Raw genomic sequence first — 26414 nt, 5'->3', positions numbered from 1 at the left:
CCTTAGGCAAACAGAGAGAGAGAGAGAGCTGTGGAGGGGTAGGATGACAGAGAGAGCTGCTGTGTGAGAATATCACAGGGAACTCTCACAAAGTGCTGAGCAGAAGAGAGTGAGTCTGCTGGGAAAACGCTGAGACTCTCTTTGTATGTGTGTGTGTGATGCTAATCACAGTTCACCCACGGAGGGAGAGGCGTGAGACGTGGGAAAAATAGCACTGACTGATAGGACTGGCTGATGAGCTCACTTGTCCTAAATTTTTCAGTCTCATCGGACTTAGCAAAGCAGTGGATGTTTTCAAAGTTAGATAAAGCATGGTTTGCCAGCTTCCACAGTGATCTCCAATTCAACAGCGCTCTGAAAATAACATTACAGATGTCAGAGGAATTGGTCCACAACTCATCACTCTTGGGGGTAATGCATTATGTAATATAATTTGATTTTAGAAGACTACAGAAGATGATCCGGAGTGCAAAAAAGGATTGTTGGTGCTCCCCTGGCCACTCTTCCAGAACTGTATATATCCAGAGTGAGGAAAATGGCTCAGTAAATCATTCTGGATCCCTGGCATCCAAACCATCTCCTTTTTTAACTTTTACTGTCTGGCTGGCGCTACAAAGAACCGAAAACAAGGACTGCCAGGCAAAAGAATAGTTTCTTCCCCCAGGCAATCTACCCCATGGACAGTTAAATGTTCTCCCCCACTGTTAAATAAAAAGATGTGCAATACCACAGAAGTTTGTTTAACACTACCCTACATTTTATTCCATTGCTTTTAAATTCTATTCCTTATATAACACAACTGTAAATATATTTCTATTCATATGTGTGTCTGTAGCCCCTTTCACACTGCACGTCGGACCCGCAATATTCCTGTAACATTGCCTGGTCGGCTTCTGTGTGAAAGCAACCACGTCCCGGAATTGATTACCGAATCGAACCCGGGTCGGGGACATAGTAACATTGCGGTAATCGATCCGGAACGAGCGCTGTGTGAACAAAAGCCAGATCTAATTCCGTATCGAAGTGATGACGCGCGTTATCGCGCGACTTTTTTACCGGCTGTTTTGAAGGAAGATCAACATTCGCGACGAAAACATATGTGCAAACTGTAATGAAGCAGAGATCAGTTAGTTCCTCACTTTCCGCGCTGACGCAGAGATCGTTTGCTTGCTTCAGTTAAAGTATAATGTGCCAAGCGTTGTCGACTCGTACATTACACGTCACGCGCTGATGTCACGTGTCGTTACGGGATCTTCAAGGGTTGTGTGCACATATACCGGGTCATCACTGGCAGTGCGAAAGTGCCAAATCTAGCGACCAGGGAACAATTACAGGAACACTTTACCCCTGTATTTGCCGGAATGGCAGTGTGAAAGGGGCTTGTGTGTGTGTATTTTCTTCACATATCTTTACTTATTATCTGTGTTGTTGTCGTTGTTGTTGTCTCTGTGTGTTGGACAATCCTGTCACTAAAACATATTTATTGTATGTGCAAACATACTTGGCAATAAAGCTCTTTCTGAATTTGATTTTGATATTACTTTTTCCACATAAAGAGTGAAGTAACTGGTTACCTGCTAAATTCTCATGATAACCTTACCAACAATTTTGCCATTTTACAGTATTTTTGATCATGTTAAATGCAGCCTTGGTGAGCATAAGATGCTTCTTTCAAAAAAAAAATAATAATAATAATACAAAATACTGCTGTTAAATATAAATAAAACTTTAGTTGTACTTACTAGTTGTAACAGACCTAATAACAGGAGTTCATTGCTAAATTAATTGTGTTTGGAATTTGTGTTTTGGTTTGCATAAAGCATGCCACATTATCAAGTTCTCATAGATGGCTGCCAGGTCACCTGACCAGTGCATTTGCATGGACCTCTTTGTTAATATTTTTCTCAGAAAAGTGAGACTCATTTACACAGTCCCAACCTTTTCCAATGTTTGTATTGTTTGGGTTGGAACTGCTGTAGCACATTTGTATTATCTAAAATAAAAATAAAAATCTATTGAAAAGAAATACTATATGCAATATTAAGGCAATCTTTTTTATTTTATCAGATACATAACACAGACCCAGAACATATGAGAAGAATGGGGCCATTCTTCATATTAGAATATTATTACAAAGTCACCTAAGAAGAAATATTTCACACATTGACATGGACAGGATCCTTTTTCATAGTCGTGTTTTGTTTTTATCTAAGCTCTCAGTTTGTGATACATTACATTTATTGGGAGCTCTGTCTCTTTCCCATGCTTTGATTTGCATCTCAGCCCTGTGTTAGTGCTCTCTGCAGGTAAGAAGTACTAGATCTGGTCTCAGGCTCCTCAGTGTCACCATTATGACCTGTAGTGGTAGTCCCCCAGAGCTCATAAAGGTCCTGGGCCTCGCACTGCCCCGATACCTGATCCTGCTTCCCAGTGAACCGAGCCCCTGACTTCCCTTTCCTCAGGGGCTCGGGAAACACCAGAGGCCCCATGGAGTCAATCTGTCTCTGGTACAGTAACTGCAGGCTTTTAAAGCCCAGATTGACCATTTTTCCCCGTCAAGAGAGGCCCAAACATTTGAGTATAATGCCCGGACCCTCACCCCTGCTGCTGTTCCATCACTGTGCGCACAGGAAGAGAAACCATGACAGATGGGACAGTCATTCAAGGTCAGTAATCTAGCCAATCTGTAAAAATACACTTCTTGTATAATCCATTTTGGATTTCACAGTCTTGCCTGCTTTTCTCTTCCACTTTGCAGCCAGTGTCTCAGGTTTCAGTACCTTGTGATGTCTTTGTCCACATTTTGGTGTTTGATTTACTGAAGTTTGACTGTTATGGGTTGAATTCACTGCAGTCACTGCAGTTCTAGCAGCCTCTGTATGATAATCTTCTAGTCTGTCTTGTAAAGTAGATTTCGAAATTGTCAGCGCAAAGAAAACTTTTGTATGGCCTGTGTAAGGATGCAATAGAGTAGGGTGGCTTTTATGTGGTGGTCCATGGGGGGCCAGAGGAATTGCATCCAGATGTGACTGTGAGGTTGTTAAATGACTTCACAGCCATGTGAGGCATATGCTGGGTCCACAAAGGGAACCAGGCCGTAATAACCACTAAAGACAAACTGCAAACTGCCTTAACATGGGTTTTTATTCCTTCACCCGTCTGTCTTAATTCTTACATCACAGGAACTAAATGCAGTGACTCATGTTTAAAGTTTTTTTGGGTAATTTGCTTTGTGAGGCTGTAAATGTATACTGTCAACACTCTTTCAGTCATCAACCATAAGTCGGGTTAAAATTCAGTTCAGGCTTACATAATTTTGTTCATCTTGATCCAGATTCATTCAAAGCTGCACAGTTGAAAACAAAATGATTTCACAAGATTTAAAAAAAAAAAAAGATTTTGTTTTTTGCTTTTCTTTGAACAATATGATCATTTGAAAGAAAAATAAATTGATTATAAATGTCATTCAGATGAAATTATTCAGGCACTGTCAATGAACACTACAATTTAAAAGTTATGGGTCAGAAAGATTTTTATATATATATTTAAAAAACGTCTCTCATGCTTTTAAAGGCTGCATTAATTTTATTTAAAAAATACAGTTAAACAGCAATATTATGAAATAGCTCTTTTCTATTTTAAAATATCTCAAAATGTACCTTATTCCTGTAATAGAAAAGCTGTTCATCATCATTACTCCAGTTTTCAGTGTCACATCATCAAAACATATTATTTGTGTGAAAACTGTGATTTTTGTTTTCTTTTTTCAAAAGTGTAAAATAACAGTTTTTACTTGACATTGTTGCAAAAACAAAGCACATTTTACTGTCACTTTTGTTCAATTCAAATTAATTATTGTTCAATAAAAGTATTAAATTATTTCAAAAGAAAAAACATCTTATATGTACGAGCTATAGGATATAGGAGCTCAAATGAAAGCACAGCTCAGATAATTTGGTCTGGGTTTATATTCAAATATTTATTTGAAGACTGAATAAGCAATTCTGTGTATGAGACATAAAGATCTTTCCTACATCTAATTAAATTCAGATGTGGGATTATTGGGATTCTTATTCTTTCTTCTTTCTTTTTTTCAAAGGAGAAATATCTAAAATGCATTTCCATTTAGTTTCTAAATAACCTTGTACCTGCCAAAAGGAAACAATTTGTATAGAGATCTCACTTGAAATTATTATTTCCTGAATTAATTATACTTCCAGCAGTAGCTTAATGAATACAACAAGTCGGGTCGGGTGCATGGGTAGGGTCAGAAACGCCACACAATACCCACACCACCTGTTAAACACAGATTTAGTCTGTCTGCTATCATTACACACACACACACACACACACGCACAGACCCCCGTCTCCCCGCTCTCTCTAGACGTACTGCTCTACTTGTGTCTCTATAACACTGGCTCATTCCAAGGGTCAGTAGTAAACATGCCAGCCCATGCATCCACCAAACGGGGTCACAGACCTGCTCTCTTCTAGTGGGTGGACACCGCCGGCCGTCCCAGCATTCAGTCTTCTCAATACGACCTGACAGCCTTCAGTAAGCTCCTTGAAAAGGCTTTTAGAGGCAGAGCAGGCATGGTCCGATGCTTTAGTTAAACAGGATGCCTCTTGTTTGTTCTCATTCTTTCCTTAGAAACATTATGGAAATATTTCTGGGGTTCAGTTCAAGTTAAGCTCAACCAACGGCTTTTTTTGGCATAATGTTGATTAAAAATGCATCTACAATTGTATTATCTTTACTATCAAAGGATCTGGGTTACAGTGAGGCAATTCCAGTGGAAGTGAAAGGGGTCGTCCTTAAACACACTTGTTTTGATAGTACATCCACAATTTTTTTTTGTGTGTGTGTGTGTGTGTGTGTAAAGCACATCCATTTTTACAGCTTTGTTGACATGACAACATAATGCCTAAATCCTTAAACAGCCACAATTACAAGAACTTAACAGCTCAAATGACTCAAGTTTAAGCAAAATAATTCATACAATGGCTTTTATAAAATTGCAAGCTTCACAATTCTCCTTTTCAATCCTCCACAAATAAGCCCATATACGTACTTTCATTGTTTGTGCTGCACTAACCTCATATTTTTTATAGTAATCAACATTATTTCTCTTACCGAACCTGGAATGTACAATAGCATTTAAATGTTTTGAAGGAAATCACAAAGGCAGCATTTATTGGAATCAAAATACTATGAATTACAAAAGTAATTTATTCCTGTGATGATAAAGCTGAATTTTCAGCATCATTTCTCCAGACTTCAGTGTCACATGAAACCTTCAGAAATCATTTGAATATGCTGCTTAGCTGCTCAAGAAATATTTATTATTATTACCAATGTTGAAAACAGTTGGGATGCTTCATATTTTTGTAGAAATTGTGATACTTCCCCCCACCCCCCCAGGATTCTTTGATAAATTGAAAGTTCAAAAGAGCAGCATTTATTTGAAATATAAATCTTTTTATTATTTTTATTATTATTTTATTAATGTCTATACTATCAGTTTTGATCATTTTAATGCATCCCTACTTAATAAAGAAAGAAAGAGAGAGAGACTTCTTGACCCCAAACTCTGAACAGTATAATGGGCATAGTCTCATGGTATGATTAGATTTGGGTGGAGTTAGGTGGAAATCTAACTGAGCCAGAGGAGGCTGGTCAGCTCTTAGTGTATGTGAGTTTGCCAAACTCATACAGTGAGCGTGGGAACAGACTGCATTTCCACAGGTTACAGGGATCCTGATTTCCCACGGGACAAATCACAGAGGAACAGGTTAACTCACCACATTTGGACCCATTTAAGCAACTGCTGTAAGCATATGGGACTATTAAATAAAGGAACTGAGCGGCTCAAATGAGCTGTAAAAAGTGTTGTGATATGGCATAGACAAACTCCTTTGAGTCTGACCATTTTGCTCATTTAGGCAAAATGGATCCTTTAATTTATTTTTCCCCCATGGCAGATGTGTACTTCTCATAATGTTTTGTTCATAGTGCTTTTCTTGTTTTTCCTCTGTTTCAGCTTGCTAAATATGCACCTGTAGGTCAGCTGGTGTGCTTTTACTGTTGAGTTCAGCCATAAAAACTTACTTTATTATTTTGCCACAACTTTTTTTGTGGTAAGATATCAGGAGTGTAATTCTGGCCACATCTAGAGCATCTGATGGGGGGAGGAACCAGCATATTTGGGCACCCACCAGCATCTGTTGTGTTTTGGATGCCAGTCTCATTCCAAACCCTAGTCATCCAGTTTCTTCACAAAGATGGTTGACTGTTCACCAGTTAAGCTTTTCTGTGCTGTTCCACTATTACCAGACCAGGTGTTTTTCATAATACTGGCGTTTTCTCCAGGGTAAACACACTACAAAGTAATTTGAGCTCATTATAAAACTCTACGGTAAGGATAAATGCAAACCTGTTAAGGCTCCAGTTAGTCTAATTTGCATCTGTGGATAGAGAGTTTCTACAAAGAATGAAGGTCTGTGACTGATAACTGTGTCATCTGATCTGTCCATGTTTCATTTTGTGGTCACTTTGATTTTTTAGAATGCTTGTGGCAGAGTAAACATTCTTCAATCCCATGATGCTTCCAGAAAGACGCCTCTTGTCCCTGAGTAAACCATGTTTACAGCCACTAAGTGTGAGTCTTCATTAAAACCATCATTCAAATTTAAACAGCATTTTAAATGCAATCATCATCATCATAATGACAATAAACATTTTGCATCTTTAAAAAATGTAGGTATTTTAGGTAACAATCATTTATTAATAGAATAATAATAACTATAACAATAAAACATTTGTATATTTGTATATTTGTAAATGAAGTTATTTCAATTATTTTCAATTGTTATTACAATTTTTTAGGCAAACAATAATTTACATAAACAAATTAAATAATAATCACTTTATAGTGAGATTCTATACTATTCCTTAATGACGATAATAACAATGAAAAATACATACATTTTTAAAGCTATAGGCTACATGTTAATTCCTGCATATACTAGTACATTTTTTACATTATTTTAATTAGTACATTAATAAATGCTGCAAAAATGAAAAATATGAAAATGTTTATTTTAAATATTTTATACATTATATAACTATACAGTGTTTATTTATGCTAATGTGTATTTATATAACTATTGTAAAGTGTTACAGAATAATAATAATAATCATAATAATAAAAATAATAATACATTTAAATATGGCTCAACTTTAGTAAATAAATAAATAAATACATGCATACATGCATGCATACATAAATAAATAAACATTTTGTTCTTTTCTTTATTCCTTTTTGCTATCTTTTAGGGCACTAATGAGCTAGGATTGCCTAAAAACTGCCTCTGTTTGCAGTTTTGGTCTGTTTGCTGTGCAAATACAGGGGACTCCTGAAGAGTGTGGTTAGGCTGAAAGAAGCTGATGCCAAACACATGTCCTTTTAGCCACAAGAACGAGTTTGAAGCTTGTACAAGTACCACCTGTTATCCTCAACATACAGCCTCATTCCACACAGTCTTTGTGCTTTTGGAACCACTTGATCTGAGGTATGAGACTTATCAAACACCTCCTGTCTTTTCCATATTAACATAGGTAACCTCATGTCCCAGTCTTCATGTAACCAACTAGCATATTAGACCCCTTTATTAGTAACCTCTGATTGCATTCAGTCTGGTTGGCAGCAGCCATAGACAAGGCCACACTGGCTCCACGTCTCTTTCCCACAACCCCCAAGCACCTCTGAAGAAGTCACCCATGCCTAAATGTGGCTCCTTAATCAAAGGCTGAATGTAGATGTTGTCCTGGAGGTTGGCTGTGGTGATTGCAGCATTAGCGAAGCACATGCTCGCCTTTCAGCGCCCAACAATGAGGCCCATTGTGTTGCTCCAGATCTGTCCGTTCTGATTTAGGATGGAGCTCCAACAGAGACAATACAGCGGAGATGACATGAGTGCTGAAGAGACAACATGCCCTAATGAGCGAACCAGAAGAGAGGATGTGTTTGTGTCACATTTAAGCGATAAAGTCCAAGAGGCCATGCTATGTTATAAAAATAATCAATTGAACCCATAACCTTGGAGTTTCTGGTGCAATAATGTACTGTTAAAACTACAGGAATGACTGTATAATAGTTTATTTTATCTGCTGTCAAATGTGTTGATAAGTGTGTTTAATGTTAAACAATCAAATGTGGCTATTTTGAATGAGAACTTTAACTTGTTTAGCAGTTTTGACATGCAGTGTTAGTTCTGCAGTGATATTAAGGATTGCTATTACGTTCCTCTAGGCCTTTGTTCTTTTAAACTGTATGATCTCTACACATCCCTCTCTCTCTTTAGTGTTAATATATATGAAAATATGATTTCCAGGTTTTAAATCTTAGGTTCATCTGAGGAGGTTTGGATCCTTTAATTAAACCATGAACCCCGAAGGGAAGTTGAAATAAAGTATAAATCGACAATGTTTTCAAATGTTTCAGTAATCACAAAGGTTAATTATAAGAGTGTGTTTTCATTATACAGTGAACCATTTTGAAAACTACTTTTTTGTTTAGGATAAATAGACGTTTCGATAACTACTAGTGGCGCCACAAGGAAATTTGGATAGCGTGAGATGAACTTAAACAGATTGTGCCTAGATTTCTTTTTTTTAAAGGAGCAGACCCCTCTGAAAGTCATTGCAGAGTTTACACGTTAGAGTCTGGCTCTGTTCATGTGCTGTATATGAGATATGACAAATGAGGCATGTTGCACTGCATTGAAACTCGGATCACCAATGAAAAACACATTTGTCACAGCAAAAACTTTCCATGTAGAGTGTTTTTTTTTTCCTTTATGCTAAGACTGATTGTTTTTTAAATGAACATGACTCCAGTATGGCGTTAGCTGACTTTACTGACTTTGAGAAAACATGATTCACTTATCACCATTTGTTATCCTACTCTGTTTTCCTCATGCTGTCAAAAAGTGGTTAGTATAATCATGTCAGATGGAGTCCAGTTGTACTTGCTCGGATCTGTGGTCTAATAAATGCTAACCACTTACTGGCCTCACATTTCAATTCATCTTAATTGCTGAATCAGGAAGCAAAACAGGCCTCATGTACTGCTCTGAGTAGCAGATTAGCAAATGTACGGATGTAGACGTCTGAAAACATTACCATTCAAAAACTTATATTCCAGAAGGACAGTAAAGACAATTTTAATGTTACAAAAGATTTCTGTTTCAATTAAATGCTGTACTTTAGAACTTTCAATTCATCAAAAAAAAACAACAAAAAAAAAACAACCAAAATAAAAAGCTTTGTCATCACAGGAATACATTTCTAAACTGTAATACTATTTCACAATATTAGTGATTTTACTTTTTTTTTTTTTTTTTTTTGATCAAAGGAGACTTAAAAAGTCTCATCTTATTAACTCCGAACATTATTCTCTCAAATATTCCATGGCCTCCTGAAAACCATCACATTTGACTACCTGGATTTCAATTTATTTCTTCAGTCTGTTGCATCATCTCAATCATACATAGGTTATTACTGACAGAGATGTTGTGTTCTTTTAATGTTTCCAGGTGCAAATAAAAAAAAAAAAATTCAAATATTGTTGACCTCAAACTTATTGTCTATAATGTGATATACAACTATCTGTATCTTTATAGATATATTTACTTCACAAGGGAAATATATGCTTTTTTCTTCAATGGTATTTAGGATGCATCTCCACCAGACAATTCAGTTTATTCATAGTAACAGCTAACCGTATGCCGAGGTGCTAGCAGTCTTAATCATTGTATTTAAAATCTGGGTGTCATCCTGAAAATGAATGTTCTTTGGGAGAGAAACATCCTGACCCACCCGCAACCACAGAAAAGATTATTTTTTTACGCGGTCCCGTCACTTTCTCTCACGCCAAGTGAGATTATGAGGATGCAACTAAAAACAAGACTGAAGAAAAAGTACAGTTATGTTTTGACTTTGAAATAAACAGAATGTAAGACCTTGCAAAGTGTCTGATGTAAATCAGATGTACGATAAGGACTATTTCAAGAGTTTCATAATTTCAGTCTGTCCAGTTTTTCCACTTTCTCCAGTTAGAATAACTTCATGACGTTCGGCATGGTCTTGATCCTGTATCCGTGATTCAAGCTGGCACTTTCAGAAATTCAGCCTCTGATTCCCAACTGTCTTACATCGTCATTCCTAAGCAAATTAGAACTGTCCTCCTAGGTCTTGTTTGTGTTATGTTTAAATAAACTCTCTCTGTGAGCCAAAACTGCCTAGATACATTTCAGATTACATTGCATGTGGACAAAATCAAGCTGTTTATACCATGGCCGTGGTTTAGCAGTTTTTATTGTGGCTGTTTACAGTGTGTCATGGCAGACATGTTAAAGCAGAGGATCTGTGCTGTAAGAAGGCGTACAAAGCCTCAGGCCGGCACACAAGCTCTTTTCTTTCTCTCTGTATGTGATTAGGCTCAGTATCAGGCTGGTTAAGAGAACTCTTTCTTCTTGGAGAGAAAGCGGCTTTTAGGGGCTTTATGCAGAAGTGCACTAGAGTGGTGCTTCTCCTTTCTCTCTTTCGACTAGGAAGCTATTTTGATTTAAATGAAGGCTATCAATCAGGGGGTGGGAAGGGTCTTTCAGGTCTAAAGAAAGGAGATGCTGTCAACAGACCTGTTTGTGAGCTGTACGGACATGCACGCAGCAGATGTGTTAAAGAAAGCACAGCCTGTCACTACAAACTCTGAATTAGCCCTCTTCCTTTTTTTTTTTTTCAGAGCAGCTTTATGCTAATTTCCAAGCAGACGGTTAGAGAACTTGGGTTCTCCTGGCTGGCTTTTGGGCCTGTGTCATGACAAAATTTAACTATGGTGACTAACTTTTCCCTCTTTGCTTTTACAGCAAACTGGCACCAAGAGCATGATGTGCCAGAAAAGTCTGAAGGGGAATAGATGCCTCACATATTCAAAGTTCCTCAAAGCTGCCTCTTCAGACATGTGGTTTTACCATAACCTCAGCTGAAGAAATGAGTTCCCCTTCAAGTAATTTTGCACGGTCTATTAAAACAGTTATTAGATCCATATTTGCACCAGGGTCACTTTGTAGTCAAATCGGGGACTGTACCACTGGACTAAAATATCTTATGCTTTTTTTGTATATGTATAACTACAAAGCTGTTTTGGTTTTGCTTCTAGCCAGCCATGGACAAGCATTTTATTCTCAGTGCATGAATGGAAAGCACCAGTGGCTCTCTGCCATTGTTGTGACCAATCACTCTTCCTTTGCCCACCACCATAGGCAGCACCTACAAATTCGGAAGAGTCTCTGCTTTTTCTATGACAGTGTGTCCTAGGATAAGATCTATTGCTCATCTCCCAGTGTGGTGCTCGGAGTGACAGAAAAAGAGTGAAAAGGATGACTGATAGTATATGCATCAAGCCCAGGGGTAAACAAAAGAGGCTTGGCTTGGAGGGCCCGAGGCGAGCCATCTGCCAGAGTCAGTGAGAGCTGCTATTGTCCATGCTGGAGGAATGTTCAGACAGATTGAAGAGGGTTTACATGGGTCATTCCTACAGGGACGTCAGCATGAGCAACAGGGGTCAGACTTTTTCCATGCAGCAGATGCGGCCTGCGTTTTCATCAACACGTACCAAGTACATGTATGCTTTAATGACCCGCAAAACCTAGGAAAATATAAAAATAAATGTTCTTTGGTGGTATCTTTGGTTCCATGAAGAGCCTTTAACATCCATGGAAACTTTCCATTGAACAAAAGTTTCTTTGTAGTGGAAAAAGGAAATTATTGAAATATTCTTCACATTAAGAAAAAATGTTTTAACCAAAATGGAATCACTGTTCTATGGCATCATTGTGAAAAAGGCCACCAATGTCTTAGATCCAAGCAGCTTAAAATGTAATCCTCTTACACTCATCATTCATTTCAGAGATTTTTCTTTTGAATGATTTGCTCAGTACTTTGGGGTTTAGTTTGAATGTCCTGAAAACGAGAGCACAAACTGAATGCTGTGTAATGCGGTCGACTGGGCTGTTGTCCATTACTGGCAGTGTTTGTGATGTTCAAATAAATGAGAAACCATCTGAACAAGCCACTGAAACCTAGTTTTGAATTATTACTTGATGAATTTGACATGAGCAGTGGAAAATTCTCCTCAGATGGAGGAACAAACCCAAGCTGCTGGGTCGGATGGAGTCATATATATATATGAAAATTTAAGTTACTCCAAATAACAGATTTGTGGGCCTGGAACCAATTCAATATAAAAAAATGTTTTGTTGTTTTTAGCTCAAATCCACAGTTGTCATAGCATATGCTATATGTAACTTAATTTGCATGCATATTTAATTCACAAGTAAGATGCCACTGGCATTAGTGCAGTCATTGCTAATAGAGATAATGTAGGGTTTGCCTTCATGTGGTCTGCTCTTCAGCACAATGGTAACTTCAATAACTTCAACATAATATAAACTCTTTTAAATGTCAAACATAACAGCCTTAAAGGAATGCGCTACCGTTTTTCCATATTCCACTATGTTCTTCCCTTAACTTAGTCAAGTTGATATGTACCTCTTCCGTCTCAGTGCATGCACTCAATCGCTGTAGCATGCGGTGCCACTATGCTAGCGTTTAGCTTAGCACCATTCATTCCTTAGGATCCAAACAGGGATGAATTTAGAAGCTAGCAAACACTTCCATGTGCTCCTAATCACAAACACTTCCGGTACTCATGTAACTGTCTTTAAATAGGGAAAACATGGAAGTGTTTGATAGCTTCTAAATTCATCCTTGTTTGAATCCTAAGGAATGAATGGTACTAAGCTAAACACTAGCATAGTTTCACCACACTACAGCGATTGAGTGCATGCACTGATACGGGAGAGGTCCGTATCAACTCGTCTAAGTTGAGGGAAGAACATAGTGAAAAATGGAAAAACGGTGGCGTTTCCCTTTAAACGGTGGTGTTTTCCTTTAAACACTAACATGCCTCTCCCTTCACTAAAAAACTCATAAAAGAACCCTTAATTATGCAAAGAATGCTGGGAACTAGAAATCCACTACCCAATTTCCAAAGTTAACAAGAATAATTTTAATAAAGAAATTCAGTTATTGCAGAGATCTGAGTTTAAATTACGCAAAATATTAAGTTAATGTAATGAGCAACATTGTTATGTAATGAGCATTATTATTATATATATTAAAATATAAACAATTTTAACTTACATCTATACATTCATTTAAATTGTGGTAACATGATCACCCTGAATCATTTTTTAAAGTGTATGAATACTTGAGGGACGACCTCTGACCCTCTTAGCAGGTGCGAGTGACCATGCTTTCATGGGAGCGGCGCACAGAGCATGTGGGGAGGGGACTTGAGAGGGACAGATGTTGTATGGGGAATGCCCCAGGGGGAAGTGTGGCGCTAGAGGAACAATCGTACAATAGAGAAAGACTCTCACAAAACCACACCGCACAAACAGGCCTGACCCCATGGAGACTGGTTACCGTGACAGCGACAGTGAATGCTTATGGAGCTGAATGCTATTGGTCCTTCCAACTCTACATACTTTCATATACTTTAGTCAAAACTAAAGTCCTTCAGGCTGTCAAAACTTAAATGTATGAGGTGTTCATTGTTTTATGTTTCATGCTGATGAACACTTATGATGTTCAAGTCAGATGATGCCAAGATTGCATTTAAATATTTTCCGTTGCTTAATAATAATAATAATAATAACAATAATTATATATATATATATATATATATATATTTTTTTTTTTTGCAATTACTTTTAATGCCTTTAATGCCTTAACTAATTTTTCTTAGTTCTCAGCTTTGTGTGTGTGTGTGTGTGTGTGTGTGTGTGTGTGTGTGTGTGTGTGTGTGTGTCTTTCCCTCAACGTTAACAGACAATTAACACAGGTACGTAGTAATGTTCAATTAATATTTAAATCATAAATAAAGTCTCCACTTGCTTTTTTTCCGTCTTGTCTTTTAAAAAGTATATCTACTATTTCATAGTGCCTGACTCTGTTGGCTGAAGTGTCTAAATACTATTCCTATACCATGCTTTTTTTTAACACATTCCAAGGTACTTAATACATGTTTAATCATCAATGCATTTTAAAAGGGAATTTGTGCAACTATTGCTGATAAAAGTCAATTGCTTAGTAATCTGTCCACTAATTTGGTCTAAACATCAAAACAGCTCATTTCCATGTGTCCTGTTTAACATATTTAGGAGCTGAAGAGCTGTGGTGGGTTTATGGCACTTGTGGGAGACAGCAGGGCAGTCTGGGAGGAGACGGGACTCCGCTGGAGAACTCATGAAGTCACTGGCACTGCTTTACACAAGGAACTGTGGAATTCACTGGTCACAGACAATCCCATCACTGGACTGCAGCAACTCCAAAACCACGGGGAGCTGCAGACACAAGATGCAGATAAAAGCTGCTTGTTCTTAGGACTTTTAAGTGCTTGCCAGAAATTTCCTTAGTTGTAGCTTATTAGTGTCAATCAATAATTTAAGATCCACAAAGACACAACCAAGAAAATTAGAGTGTGTTCAGCCACAGCTTGAGTTTGTACAGAAGACTGAACTCTGACTGAATCTGACTTGATTAAAACCATCAGATTTCCCACAGGAACATGCAAATTCCATAACTCATTGCCAAATAGGTCATAATTCAGAAGCAACAAACAAACGCGAAAGACCAAATTTAACATTCAAAGCACGTTTTGGCAGAAAGCATTGAGTCAAATCACAGAAGTGAGCTATTTGGACAAGTCCAGGGTGTTTTATTATAAGGCTTGAAACAACATTGCAGAAGGGAAAATAGGGTGAGGGATGAATTTAATTAGTCTGTTAATCATTACAGAAATAGTAATGTACAGGGAGATGGAGAAATGCAGTGCAGAAGTTTTAAAATACAGTGCTGCTGAACTGGAACAAAGCCAAAGTGTTCAAGTGCTTTACAAAATCAATACGAAATGTGTTGTGCCAGGGGAAACTTACACTTGATGGAAAATGCATTGCTTAAAGTGACAAAACAGTTGTTGGTTCCCATTGACTTCCATAGTATGCACATCATTTGTACGCAGCCAGGGTTGGATCAACTTACAGAATTGTAATTTTTAAGTAAACTATCCCTTCAAGTGTGTATTTCTTGGTTCAGTGCACTATGACAATGCAGGCAACATCTTTAGTTATAGCTAAATGTGATGGCTTAATTTTCTTGATAGCTTTTAATATTTTTGGCAGATGATAGATGTCCTTTCTCTGGGACTAGTGTAGAAAACACAAACAATTCCATCACAAAAAAAAAAAAAAACAGGCTGCATTTTTTGTTATTTGCGTGACTTTGCTCAACAAATGCTTTGTTTAAAAACATTGTTTAATATGCAAAGTCATAGATTGAGGCACTGCTTACCGATTTTCATGGTGGTATGAGAGGTCTTAGTGGATTTGCTCTCTTCTGGAGCAAATAAGCTGCTTGCCCGACGCAAACCGTGGCCTTCAAGAGAAAAAGACAATAAATGTTCACAATTTTATTCACAAAGTAGGGCTGCAGCATTTTTCAAATGTTATCCGATGGACGTTGATGTTCTTGAAAATGTGAGTCAGTCAGAGGTCGTATGGCCTCTTTTATATGCTGGAAGTGGCAGCTGTAGCCAGTAGGTCTGTTATCTGACACGCTTCAGGCCTCTTTTATGAACTTCACCCTTCTTTATTGGGGAGTGTGCTCGCATATGCTGTTTTTTTTTTTCACATCTAAATCACCCAGACTGAAACTTGCATGTCATGATTTAAAATGTATTTTTCATTACACATTTGTTATGAGGAAGCTGCTGTTAAGTACATTTCAATTATTTTTAAAATGTATTTTATAAGAAGTGTAAGTTGTCATGTTACAGTTAAAATTTTAGTATGTTAGTCAGCACATCAAAATAGGCTACTTCTTTATTCAACCCTGTTCACCAGATTTTTCATTATAAATCAAGATAAACACAGAGACCTTATCATAGGGTGAGGGTGGTGAGGAGTTTTTTTCCTTCTAGCCAGCCAGAGATTGAGTATTAGGGCAAAGTCTTCCTCTTCTTATTCTTCATTGGGGTAAAATGGAAAAAAACATTCATTTCCGTTCAGGTTGGGTTTCTACAGGGAGCTCTGTGCTTTAATATCAACCTAACCAGCCACTGCTCCTCTGACCCAAGTAATGTAAATGTTTTTAAATTTCCAGGAAGACCCCCGATCACCAAAACACCCTGCTGTCTTCCTGGATTCCACCCTTGTTCTGATCATTAGGGGTCTCAGATGTCAAAGAAACATTCCTCATGTACTTCCTACCGTGCAACAATCATAATATCAGTCAACCTCTGCTGAGACAGAAGCTCGCAGAGATCTTAGATGGCTGTCATGCTTTATAGTGTGAGCAGTTGTTTTTGTACACCTAAGCTCTTCATCATCTACAATGGAGATTCCCACCATTGTCCACAGTTTGGCTGTTTTGGGAGTTATTTATCACAACCCTAATGTCTCTTGGACTGCTTACATGGAGGCTCAAACATATCTGCTTGAACCATAAATCCTGTTTGGCAATGTGTTAAAGGCCTTGAGACAGAGAGCTGGATGTTGTTATTATCACATGCACACCATGCTAACTTATAAGCGAGGATAAAATAACACTTAACATGTTTTATTGAAGAGTTATAAAGGCTTTCATCTCATTTCAGTATTTTACCCAAAAGTAGTGATGTTACTAACTCAACTACAGTGTGACAAGTTTAACTGTTTTCAAAACAGTACAGTTTTTCTAGTAACTAGCTGTTTTTGCTAACACTTGGTGGGTGATCTGATTTGTGATAGATTTTTTTTTTTTTAATCAGTTTAACTCATTAGTTTTACACAATTAACATTTGTAATATGTGTTCTGTTAGGTGGGATTAATCGTGATTACCGTAATTTCAGAATTTTTTTTATTTAATTAGTTTATTTTTTTAGTTGAACTAAATCACCGACCCTGCCTTTAATGATTTATCCTCTCACCCTGTTTGAGGCGCTAAATCTTTGTGTCAGATACTGTTTTATTTTAAGTATATAATTATTATAAGTATAATCAAATAGTTACAAATAAATATATATTATGCCTTTTGGATATCTTTAATATCAGCCTTTTTTTTGTTAATTGTAGGGTGAGACACTTCCTTATTTTGTACTTTGTTTTGAACATTACGCTGCAAATGAAGACAAAAACTTAACTAGTCAGCATTTATAATGCCTTAAAGTCAACATGAAATCTAAATTTGCCCTATTTGCTTTATTAATGCACATTCCTGATATTTTTGGGGAATATGTTGCATGTTACGGTGCATGTTATTCTAAAGAAAAGGAGTTGTTAGTCTTTGCAATCTTTACATGATGCAATTAATTCCCCATTGATAAAATCAAGTCACTCCCTACATTTTTTTTCTATTCCACTTGGAAAAACATCACATTGCAGAAGTAAAATGTTTTGTGAATGTAGATTCACATATATCTGCAATTTTTTGCAATTGTTCACCATCAGAGAAAACAATAAAAGGCATTTATGGTTAAGATAAAGACTGATATTTGACTTTTGTTCTCCTTATTATCTGACTTGTTTTGCTAGCTGATGTTATGTGTGGGAACATGGTGTTAGATTATTAGTGCACACTTTGATCCGATAAAGTCTTACTGTTTGTCTCTCTCAGAGGAGCGCACAAACAGGGCGAGCACTGTGAGTGAAGCTGACCACCCTCCTCCACTCTTCCTCTTCCTTCTCCATGGGTGGGACTCCCTCAGGCCCGCAGAGCCCAACACACCATCTCTCACACTGAAAATTAGCATTGTTCCTCCACGAACCGTGAACTCTGACTTTTTTGGGTAGGGCCCACACGGCGCGTAGCATGAAATTGAGGCGGATGATTGTATCGGCCGCGAATACTGAGGGAAAACTTGTCAGTTTGTTTCAGTTGGGCTCATGCCATATCAGATATGAAGCTGCCTCTTTGGACAGGAAATGAAAAATAACCCCTCGAAATACTTAAAAGCACTGATTAATAAAGGGAAAATTGCCAATGCGAGTAACCTCCATTAAAAAAAGCATATTTGAGCTCCAACATATTCAGCAATCATAGCAATCTAAATAAAGCAAAGCATTTTAAGATAAACAAATCACCGTTACTGTTGGTGGTTTTCTATCACTTTAAGTGCACTTTTTACTGAAACACCCATGCCAAGGCAAGTGTTTAGATAGTCTGCTAAGTGCAACTGAAAAGCTCATAATGGCGCATATAACCTCTATTCATCCTTGCAATTATGCCTTCCCATCAGATGTATTTGTCTGAAGAGCCAGTTCAGTCATACGAACTGAGAATCAATGCTAGGAATGTAACGTTCCCTCAGCAGGAAATGTGTTTGCATCAGTGCACATAGTGGGAAATTGACACGGGGCTGCTGAAGGGATCTGTGTTATGTTGCTGCTGGCTCTGCAGCGAGGCCAATAGCGTCGGTGGGCTTCCCGAGGCACACCATGAGTCAGTTTTTCCTCTCAATAGCCACTAAGCAAACAGATCAGCGCTGCTGGACACAGATATGCAGAGAGCACAGGAAGCGCTGTTGTGGAATCCAGGGGATTTTTGTGTTTGCATTAGTATGGCTCATTAAAGTCTCGCTGTGCTTGTGTCTAATAATGCTAGTGAAGGGTGACTTAAAGCTTGAGCAGATTTGAAATCTTATACATTGGTCTGACAGTCTGCACATTGTAGTTGCCTATCTTGTGTCAGTTTGCAGCAGATGCTGTAATCTGGCATAAAGCATAATTTCTCTGCTCCAACCCATACACCTGAATCAGCTCAGATGAATGCCAAAATAGCACTTATTGTACAAATATATATTGGGTTAGTGAAGAAAGTTGTACAGGTTTGATGTGACATGAGGGCCATTGATAAATGATGACAGAATTTCATTTGAAAGTTGATGTCTAACCTGAAAAATAAATTAATTAATTTAATGAGTTCTTACTTTTTAATGAAAATTAAGTAAGATAAAGAAAATTTTGGGCTTGTTATCAGTGGTAGAGGGTTTGTCGACATGACTGAAAGTGTTTCATTACACATAAGACTATAAAGTTCATGTTTTTTTGCAGTGGTTTTATATATATATATATATATATATATATATATATATATATATATATATATATATATATATATATATATATATATATATGTATATATATATATATATATATATATATATGTATATATATATATATATATATATATATATATATATATGTATATATATATATATATATATATATGTATATATATATATATATATATATATATATATATATATATATATATATATATGTGTATATATATATATATATATATATATATATACATATATATATATATATATACATATATATATATATATATATATATATATATATATATATATATATATATATATATATATATATATATATATATATATATATATATATATATATATATATAATGTGACAAATCTAAAAGATGACAGTAAAGAAATATGTAATATTACAAATTAATTGATTTTAAAATCTATCAAATAAAATTATAAACTTAAAAAAAAAAAGGATTTCTATAAAAATATTAAGCAGCACAAAATTGATACATAACAATTTTTGACATTGATACCGAAAATTCAGCTTTGCCATGACATTAAATTCCATTTCAAAATATATATTAAACTACAGTTTTTACTGTATATTCGATCAAATAAATGCAGCCTTGGTGAGCATGAGATACTTCTTTCAAAAAATTTAATACATTTATGGACCTCCAAATATTTAAATTGTAGTGTGCACCTTTCTGAATTTTTTTTTTTTTACTCCAAAGCCAGCAGAGACAGCACCTGGTTAGTGAATAAGATGGTAGCTCTTTAGTAAATTCAACCTTAGTTACTTAGGATAAAAGCATCTGTTAAATGGCTACTTACGAGAAATACTCATTAGGAGAATGTTCATCCTCTCTTTATCTGTACTGATTATTCTCAGATGGTTGCTGTTAAAATCCTAAGATTATAGCTCTCCTTAGAAAGTGGTGTAAATCTTCACTAATTGTCATTGTGACAGCTTTAGGGAGAGTGTGTGAACAGAACTGCTCTGGCTCATGGACTGAAGGCATGTGTGACCCCCTCCGGGCCTGGGTGAGATAAGAGACTCTGACTTAGACCCACTTCCTGTCCCAAAGCTCTAATTCAACCGTTTTATTGTCAGTCTATGAATCAATCCTCCAACCTTTTCTTCTTTCCCTTTCCTGTCTGCTTGTGCATGGCTGAGCTTTCACTATAAGACTTCAGTTTTTTGCTCAGTTTACTCAGTCTAGCTTAAAACATACTATATTGGCAGTATAGTATAAAAATATATATATATTGGTTAATAATAATGATTAAATTAGTCACATTTAATCATATACTGATGCTTTTTTTAATAATTTTTTTTTAACTGACACTTTTAACACACCAGATGTCAATATCTTGAATTTTGTTAGCTGAAAATGTTAATTAGCATCTGATTTTACTGTTGTTTAACATTTGAATATAGAGGTTTTCAGGCCGATCAACCATGTTCACGCTAGTCACATTTGTTAGCAATTTCATGCAATGATTAATGAAATGTCAATTCTCATTGACAAAAGGTACAAAACTGGGGCGATACTCTTTCAAAAGTTACTAAAACATTTTTACTTGTATGTACATTTAAGAGACTTATATGTACCATTTGGGGTAAATAAGGTACAAAAATGAGCCATTTAGAGTTTTACTTTTTCTCTAAGAGTTTAGTTCTGTGTCCAAATTCCATTTTTACTGAAATAGATGTCTCTGGATATAAAATTTCAGCTGGAGGGTTTGTTTTGACATTTATTCATTCGGCAGACATGTTTATAAAAATGATATATGAGTTTTGAATGTTTCGAGGTTCAGTCTAAGACGGACATAAGTATAGATGGCATTTCTACTTGCCCAGCAGCCCTTGAGTACTGTTTGAGTTCGTGTGCTTGTAGATGTTATCCTCTAAGAAGTAACAAGAAGAGATGTTTGTTTTGACATCAGAAAAGAGCAAGACTTTGTTTGCTCTCCCCAGCAACTTTGCCATGAGTTTGTTTTTCGTCCACACAGTGTGTGGAGGGCGGTAGAGAAATATCCTGCTGTCAGAAGCAGCCTGGTTTGGCACGGAGGCACAAGCGATCTCACCTCAGCGCAGAGGCCTTACTGTTAGCAGCAGAGACGGGCTGATGTCAGGGGTCAGAGAATGGCATTGAGCTCTGATTACAGACCATCATCTGCTGACATGACACATTTGAGAAATACCATCAAAACTGTCAGACAATAGGCCAGTTTAAGAACCACAATATCACAGTCCTCATTTTATTGTCAGAAGAATTTTCATACTCTGTGTGAATAGATCCATAGGGAGGCATTGTTTTGATTCAAAGTCTTGTTGGCGGCGAATATTCACTGAGTAGGCCTTTATTTAGCCAAGCATATTAAGAGCTGACCGAGCTAGTTACATATTAGCCTCTGTTTATTTTATTCATGGCACCAAATAATAATCCTGCTGAATTTGAATGCAAGTTTCTCAACGAGTAAAGCTGTTGCTGTTCTGCAAACCCATTATTATGTAGATAAGATACAATGGCATGGTAAAAGAACATTTGCAAATCATAATATGATGCATAAGCAGCGATTGATTTATTAAATCTGAAAGAATCTGAAATGTGAGCTGAACTCAGATTTCTAGGCTTTCTAAGATGGGAAAGATGGTTGCAATAAATGGCCATGTTTACATAAGAGGTAGGACAAAGATCTGGGTTCTACGGCTTTTTTCTTTGTGTGCTTAAATGTTTGATTTCACGAGGCCAGTCTGTACTGCTAATGGTTGTGTTAGTGCTACAAAAACAGTATTAGATAATTAACTCCCTTTTATTAGAGTGTAGCCTATCATAAAAATATATTACATTTCTTATTATTTGGGGTGGAAGGATTAGAAGATTTTTCATTGATTTAGAATTTGAGTTGTACTGGTTAGCTTGTTTTGTTTAAAAATGCAGCTGTCACCATGGAACCTTTCCATTGAATTAAAGGGGGAAAAAAGTATTTTTAGATTTTTAAAATGCTCTTCACACTACGAAACTTTATTCTTTTAAGAACTGTGCACTGAGATGTTCTCTGGGGAGCCAGAAATGGTTGTGAAATCCTTCTTCTTGAACCTTTCTCATCTATGGAATCTTTCCATTCCATAAAAAGTTCTTTATAGTGAAAAAGGTTTCTTTAAGTAATAAATGTATTCTTAACATTATGAAATAAATGTTCACTTTAGGGAACCCAAAATGGTTTGTGTCAAAATGACATTTTTGTGACAACCCCCTTTTGGAACTTTTCTTTTTAGAGTAGAGTAGAGTACTTTTTATTCTAGAGTAGTTCATAACATTATTAAAAGTTTAAGAAAAATAAAACTAGGTTAGTGTGTAATACAGATTTACCTTTTTTTAAGGTCCTACAATTGATATCTGTTAACTGACAGGTTCAGTACTCCGCTCCACCTGTCACATGATTCATATGTTCTCAGTAACGGTTTTGTGCATGAAATCCCAAGCATTTGAACCACTTTGTTTTCCTCTTGGCCGCCTTTTGTTGTTGTTGTTGTTGTTTTTAAAGGACAATGAGTGTCTTTGTTTGGCGAACCTACATTGCAGATTAAAGTCTAACACACTGATTAGCACTTCTATCAGGAGGACCCGTGAATAAAACTTCTCTCTGAAACTGGAAACAACTCTCTCAGCACTGCACTGGTTCTGTGTTACAGAAGAATAACATTGTAAATCATTCAAGATAGATACACCCAATAAAACGGAGGGTCACAGATTCTGTGTGTTAGGTATTTATGTGAAAGTTCACTTGATTGGCATTTAATATCCAAGGAGACCCTTGTTTCAGCACATTCCAGACTGGGTCAGTCAAACTCCATGTGTGGATTTAAGTCAGTGGGGAGAGTGCAGGGATTTGGGACAGTGTCTGTGTTTGAGATGATAAGGGGGTTGTTAAGGCGTCATATGTTTCTTTGTTATATCTCTTCTAAAGCTCACAAGGTTCTTCTGAGAAAATCACTCCACTGCAATGTTGAAAACAATCTGCTTTTATTTTTAATTAGCAGTTTTAAAAATGGTAATTAAGTGCATTTTGAAAAACAAAATTGAAATGACTTTATTGTGAATAATATATACAGACTTTATAGAAAGTATTCTACATCTTTATTTTAAATAAATATTATAAAGTCTGCAGTCGGAGACCTTCACATGCTCTGAGACTGTAGTTTGTGTTTGGGTGACCTAAGTTCGAACCCAGTTTGGGTCATTCCCTGATCTCTCCCCTTCCTTCTCCCCATCATTTCCTGGAACTGTCCAATCAAAAAGGCAAAGTCCCAAAAATGTAAATAAATAAATAAATAAACTGGTGATCGTGTTGAGACAACTAATTGCTATATAAACACAAAATATGGGTTTTTATCTGTGTGTACACAAATTTTAATTTAAGACAAACAATGCAACTTCTGGCTGTGTATATATATATATATATATATATATATATATATATATATATATATATATATATATATATATATATATACAGTCAGATTTTTCTTCAGAATTTACAATGGACACCAAGTTGTAACTCTAGACAACACCAAAATACATAAACAAACAAAAACATCCTTAAAATCAAACATGAAAATGTTTTATCCCCTGTGAAAAAAGAAGATAATTTGAAGAATGTAAACAACCATTCAGTTGCTGGTGCCCACTGACTTTGAATTTACACCAAATAACTTTTTTGATGAAAAAAAAAAAAGAAAACAGCCATTTGTGTGTCACAACTCACCAACTATAAAGCACTGTACAGGAATGAACCCTCACATCCGAATATACAGCATGCATGTCTCTTTATAGATGTCTGACCCTCAAAAATCTCTATCACATCTCGGTGATGTTAATGGTCGGGTGTAATGGGGAGACTGCATTGATTCTAGAGCTGATCCCAGGGTCCATCTCTCCAGGGAGAGATCTGGACTGTAGTGTGGATCTCTCCACCATCATTACAGCCAGTGAGACGCACAATAGGTCAGGGAGATGAGATAACATTGTCTGCTGTGGAGCCACAGGTGGGAGGTTCAACAGGGCATTATTAGGTGTCCTGGTCTCAGGGTATAACATTGCTCTTAGCCTCAGGGGCTCTGCCCCACCATCTGCCATCATACTCTCTCTCTTTCCCTCCCTTCCTCTTTAGATTCACATCTGCAATCAATGTTACACTGGTTGCTTTGAGTAAAAGGATGATAAATTTGCACTAGCTTCTTCTGTCATCAAGCTACACATACAAAACGTTCATTTCCTCCATCCAGGAACTTCTGGTCCCTAGTCTATCTCTTATGGATTTTCTTCCTTGACACAAATGCTCTCTGTCAAGTAACAAAGGAACAGCAACAGCATCAGAACAGTAGATGACAAAAGAAGTTGTAAGTGATATCACCACATAAAGCCTCTCGTTGCAGTGTGACCTGTTCCCGCATTTGTTCTCTTTGTTGGCTGTTTTGAATGTAAACCAGTTGGAAAACATAAAGTGTTTGTGCCTGTCCTCAATTCCCCCTGTTGAGTTTCAAAAATAGTGAAAATTAAATCCTAAAAGCACTTTAGATTCCCTGGAACTTAAGATAGATCGATAGAAACCTATAACAACAACTTCAGGAAAGTTATTGTTTTCTCCAGTTGCACCATGCTGCCATGTTGTTAAGACGAAACAAAAAGCCTTCACCACACATCTGTCTCTTAATTTTAATTGTAAATGTTCTGTAAACACCAGGCAGTATTGAGCTCTTGAATGGTGCAATAACGGTCTGTTTGGAAATCAGTTAGTAGTTAAAGGGAAAGGAAGTGTTTTTTTGCAAGTGAGATACCGTTATAGAAGAATGCAAACACAAGTGTGAGGAAGTGTGGAGGAAGCAGCTTTCAGTACCAACATTTGCATTCAAATGGCTAACAGGAGGAAGACAAGAGAACCTGCAAACATGATAGCAACATGGTATCTCTGTCAGTCATAACATATCTAATAATAATAATAATAATGAAGTTTATCAAACAAACTTAATACAATTAGGTTTTCCAGACATTGTTTCAATTACTTTTTTTAGTACAAAGTCAAATACAAGCTAATCATTAAATTTAGCAAATAGCATGTTATCTTTATAATATCACACATAAAAACATGTAAACATTCACCACTGTTCAAAAGAGTGGGGTCTGTAAAAATTGTTAATTTATTTAAAAGAAATCTCATATGCTCACCAAGGTTGCATTTCTTTGATGAATAATACAATAAAACTGTAATATTGTGACATTTTAATACAATTTAAAATAACAGGGTTTTTTTATTTTAATATATTTAAAAATGTAATTTATTCTTGTGATGCGAAGCTGAATTTTCAGCATCATTACTCCAGTCTTCAGTGTCACACGATCCTTCAGAAATCATTCTATTATGCTGATATGCTGCTAAAAAAAGCAGGTTTTATTTTATAAGGGGGGTCCGAAAACCAGTCAGTATCTGGTGTGACCACCATTTGCCTCATGGAGTGCAAAACATCTCCTTCACATAGAGTTGATCAGGTTGTTGATTGTGTCCTGTGGAATGTTGGTCCACTCCTCTTCAATGGCTGTGCGAAGTTGCTGGATATTGGCAGGAACTGGAACATGCTATCGTATACACAGATCCAGAGCATCCCAAACATGCTCAATGGGTGACATGTCTGGTGAGTATGCTGGCCATGCAAGAACTGGGATGTTTTCAGCTTCCAGGAATTGTGTACAGATCCTTGCAGCATGGGGCCGTGCATTATCATACTGCCACATGAGGTGATGGTTGTGGATGAATGGCACAACAATGGGCTTCAGGATCTCATCACTGTATCTCTGTGCATTCAAAATAACATCAATAAAATACACCTGTGTTCGTTGTCCATAGCATACGCTTGCCCATAGCATAGTCCCACCGATCCACAACATTGACTTCAGCAAACTGCTCACCCACACGACGCCATACTCACTGTCTGCCATCTGCCCTGTACAGTGAAAACTGGGATTCATCCATGAAGAGAACAACTCTCCAAAGTGCCAGATGTCATCAAATGTGATCATTTGACAATGCAGATTAGCTTCCCTAAGATGGTTTCAGACAGTTTGTGCAGAAATTCTTTGGTTATGCAAACCAATTGTTGCAGCAGCTGTCCGAGTGGCTGG

At 36.7% G+C, this 26414-nt stretch overlaps 1 long non-coding RNA gene across 1 annotated transcript; it reads left to right on the top strand.

The window, feature by feature from the left end:
* The first annotated feature begins 2177 nt into the window (after window positions 1–2177).
* On the top strand, window positions 2178–8403 carry LOC113041910 (uncharacterized). Its single transcript, XR_003275482.1, has 3 exons — window positions 2178–2666; window positions 6566–6659; window positions 7337–8403. It is a non-coding gene; the product is annotated as an uncharacterized LOC113041910 (long non-coding RNA).
* Window positions 8404–26414: the final 18011 nt, after the last annotated feature.

Source organism: Carassius auratus, chromosome 3 (genome assembly GCF_003368295.1).
Source record: "Carassius auratus strain Wakin chromosome 3, ASM336829v1, whole genome shotgun sequence".
NCBI lineage: Eukaryota > Metazoa > Chordata > Actinopteri > Cypriniformes > Cyprinidae > Carassius > Carassius auratus.
The sequence above is the reverse complement of the archived record's forward strand: the minus strand, read 5'-3'. Positions and strand labels throughout refer to the sequence as shown.